Source organism: Triticum aestivum, chromosome 7D (genome assembly GCF_018294505.1).
Source record: "Triticum aestivum cultivar Chinese Spring chromosome 7D, IWGSC CS RefSeq v2.1, whole genome shotgun sequence".
NCBI lineage: Eukaryota > Viridiplantae > Streptophyta > Magnoliopsida > Poales > Poaceae > Triticum > Triticum aestivum.
Genome location: NC_057814.1, coordinates 16,785,633 through 16,790,087, shown reverse-complemented (window position 1 = coordinate 16,790,087; position 4,455 = coordinate 16,785,633).

The following is a 4,455-nucleotide window of genomic DNA, read 5'->3' as shown; positions in this document are numbered from 1 at the left end:
GATTTGTATTATGAGTTATGTGATTTGATGACCGAAGTTTGTTCAGAGTCCCGAATGAGATCGGAGACATGACGAGGAGTCTCGAAATGGTCGAGAGGTAAAGATCGATATATTAGAAGGCTATATTCAGACATCGGAAAGGTTCTGAGTGATCCGGGTATTTTCGGAGTACCAGGGGAGTTACGGGAATACGGGAGTACATGTGGGCCTTAGTAGGCTATAGGGGAAAAAGAGGAGAAGCCACGAGGGCTGGCCACGCGCCCCCCATGGGCCTAGTCCGAATTGGACTAGGGGAGGGGCTGCGCCCCCTCTTTTCTTCTCCTCCCCCTCTCCTTCCTTCCCCCTCCTAGTAGGAGGAGGATTCCTCCCCCCTTTGGCGCGCCTAGAGAGGTCGGCCGGCCTCCCCTCCCTCTTTTATATACGTCGGGAGGGGGGCACCCTAGGACACACAAGTTGATTGTTCCAAGCCGTGTGCGGTACCCACCTCCACCATATTCCACCTCGGTCATATCGTAGCGGTGCTTAGGCGAAAGCCCTGCGTCGGTAACTTCATCATCACCGTCATCATACAGTCGTGCTGACGAAACTCTCCCTCGGCACTCTGCTGGATCGTGAGTTCGTGGGACGTCATCGAGCTGAACGTGTGCTGAACTCGGAGGTGCCGTGCGTTCGGTACTTGGATCGGCCAGATCGTGAAGACGTATGACTTCATCAACCGCGTTGTCATAACGCTTCCGCTTACGGTCTACGAGGGTACATAGACAACACTCTCCCCTCTCGTTGCTATGCATCAGCATGATCTTGCGTGTGCATAGGAATTTTTTTGAAATTACTATGTTCCCCAACACTACCCCCTCTAAATGGTGCATGATCTCTACAGTAAAGAGTAAACCGATTAAGGTTACACCTATATACGTTTGTTTCTCCGTTCTTGAGCCATATTCATTTAAATGGGTTGATGATCCACACAGAAATGATCCCACGTGCACTAGAACCTATGATACACTTAGTAAACATGATTAGTCCCATGCATGTATATACTCATTAACACCAAAACATACTTAAGGGCAAGATTGCATTTTCAGGAGTGTATTCCGAGACAAAGTACATTGAGTGACCTTAGCTTTTTCTTCTCTTAGGGTTAGTGACTCACATGGCCCTTCAAAATTTATGAGGTTATTCCATGTTGTTTACGTATGCTTTTTTTTGTTAGCAGGCCAATGGAGAAATATCATGAAGCGACCATCAAATCCGGACATTTGTTTTTAAATCATAATTTTTTATCTACAAAAGCCAAGAACAATGCAGATGCACACATGCACGTGCACCAACACCTCACAAACCTATTCACACAACACCTACTAACACGGAGTCTTGGAGTTTCAATATTCGCAAAGTTGCCATAGGCGTATCAATACTACTAGGAAAAACCTTATCAATGGCACTGGTTTTTGAGCTACCAGTAGCGCGGGTGCCCGCGCTACTGCTACGGCGCTACAGCTATTTTGTAGCAGTAGCGCTTGTTTAGGCCAGCGCTACTGGTATGTTCAGATACTAGTAGCGCGCCTCTGGAAAGCGCTACTGGTAAATGAGCGCTGCTGGTAATATTTTGGCACGCGTCACTGCTAAAATTTATGTTTTTTTTTGTATTTTGGCGTTGTACATGTTTAAACAGATATATCTTTTATACAATAACAACTCATCATGAACTAGTCTGTTTAAATAGCATATTCATTACCACTAGTCATCAACACCAAACAATGTTCGTCAATGAGACATCATATAACAAGTTGGTCACTAGTCATAATCACAACTCCTCCTCCTCCTCATCAACTCTAACACATTGTAGCACATAATAACACATTCTACCTAGGACCTACTCGTCTCATAGGACCTAGTCTACCCTCTCTTAGGTAAAATATCATAAAACAAGATAGGCATTGACTCTCCATTAAGGAAAATGGACTCTCCATAATGAAGAACGAAGATCATCCTGTCTCCAAGTCTTGGCCTACGCACAATATTGCTTCCAAGTAGCTCTCTACGATGGTCGAAACATTTTTTCCAATCATTTATTATCATGGCTTCCTCGCTTTTAGAAATCCGATATGGACAGGAGTGATGTGGATACTGCGGCTGACCTGGCCGTGGTGGCCGTAAGCTCATAACATCAACCGGACCTCTTGACAACATCAGATGAGGCACACAATCCATCGGGATTTTCTGTTTAAAAACATAGTAATAACTTTGTAGTTAGCAATGTAGTTTAGTTTTAGAAGAATTTATGCAAATGATACAGGGATGTCGTAATAGTAGAAAATCTTACCATGCTATCTCCATTGATGTTACCGTAGCACACCGCGTGCACTAGTGGCACATATTGACCATAATTTTGAGGAATTCGATAATAGCTATTGTAATTCTCAAGATCAGTAAATAATGCGATAAGACCATCTTTCTCCTTATAAGTTAATTGTGCTTCATCATTGTAGTAGTAGGTTCTGTCTACCATCTTCCGTACATTTTTCGAAGAATGAAAATAAGCTGTCAATGGAAATAAGTTGTCAACTATTTTGAAATAAACAATATAAATTACTTAATAAATATGTTTGAGAAACTCACACAGCGGTAGAACTAGAAGCGTATCAACAAGGACCCAAATGGTCATATTCTTTTCGTCGATGTCAGGATCACCAAGATCGAAGGTGAGAAGCATACCCTCATGAAAATCATACGCCTTGGAAAGTGCTTCCCAATTCAGGCAACCAAAATTGGAGGAGTTCACAGAATTGTATAGATTTACAGAAAATCATAACCATGATGGGTCCTTAGTTGAATTATCTTTGTCTCCATGCTTTCATGATCTTCAAAACCCATCTTCTCCACGACATAGCCTCTTGCATGGCATGGGATAAGCTAGTCGAATTGTAAAAGACGGAAATTACACGTTGAAGAAGGAGAGAAGTTGTGCAAAAAATAACAAAAAACTCTTGTTGTCGTTGCGTACCGTTTCAACATCGAAGGTCTCTTGGAGCTTGATGCTGAAGCGCCGACCTTCTACCAGGTGAGGCCTGTCGCACAGACCACGCTCATCTTCACAGTACTCGCACATAGCGAATTCCCTTTCGTCGTCAGACATTTCCTAATAGGTAATTAATAATCCATCATCGAATACATATATAGTAATTTGTAGCAAAGATCATCATATAACAACTAAAACACCTAAAATTTGTAGTTTGTAGTAGTTTGTAGCAAAGATCATCATCGAACCTAGTTTGTAGCAAAGATCATCATATAATCCATCATCGAATACATATATAGTAGTTTGTAGCACAAACCGCGCTCATCTTTTGCATTCAATAAGCAAATAACTAATAGGTAACTAATAATCCATCATCAAATACATATATAGTAGTTTGTAGCAAAGATCATCATATAATATCACTAATACATCTCGAATAATAGCTCCTCTAGGTTCAGTGGGCCGCGGTGGACATCTAAAGAGAAGGAACCATCATAGGATCATAGCTCCGGTGAGATCCTTGAAGAATCTACTAGGTATTGGAGAACCTGCCATCCGCCAACGCAACCATGTAGCGCTGGACGTGCGCGTCCTCCTCCGTGCACGGTGCTGTACCACCTGCGCGGGGGACTCAAGCCTCTGCACCGATGCAGGCCCACGTGACCGCCACCAAAGACACTCCGGGTCGACGACGTGCTGGCTCCTCACTAAGCTGCGCTCACCAGAAGGTAGCACAACCCAGTACCAGCCCGGCGGAGCCCAGTCCCGGACATGGCCCCTCGGCTCCAGCAGGAATCCTCCGTCGAGTCGACGACGAGGATGCGGGATAGGCATTAGCGACATCGAGAACAAAATGCTTAATTATGAAAAGAAAATTAATAAACACTTAGCAAAATTCGGCATGACCTTTGCTAAAAGCAGGACATATCGAGCGCCTGAAATTTGCCAGAACGTAAACGAATCGACATTTCTGGCAAAACATAGGCCACTCGGAAAAATATGACATGTCCAAAATGTGACATGTTCAAAATATGACATGTCCACTTCAAATTTGCATATAACAGGAAAAATTGCTTTAACTAAAAAAAACAATTGCTTTAACTAAAAAAATACCTAGAATTCTGTTAACTACACCTAAAACAACTAAAACACCTAAAATTCTGTTAACTACACCTAAAACAACTAAAACACCTAAAATTCTGTTAAATACACCTAAAACACCTAAATTCTATTAACTACACCTAACTAAAAACCTAGCTAAATTTTTGTCCTAACTTTAAAACCTGGCTAAATTTAAAAACCTAGGGTTCATACGAATTAACTAGGGTTCATACTACCTAATCTGTCCTAGCTAGGGTTCGATCGTAACCTACATTATTCTAAGAACCTACATTTTTTCAACTATATAGGATTCAAAATAACTACTCTCTAAT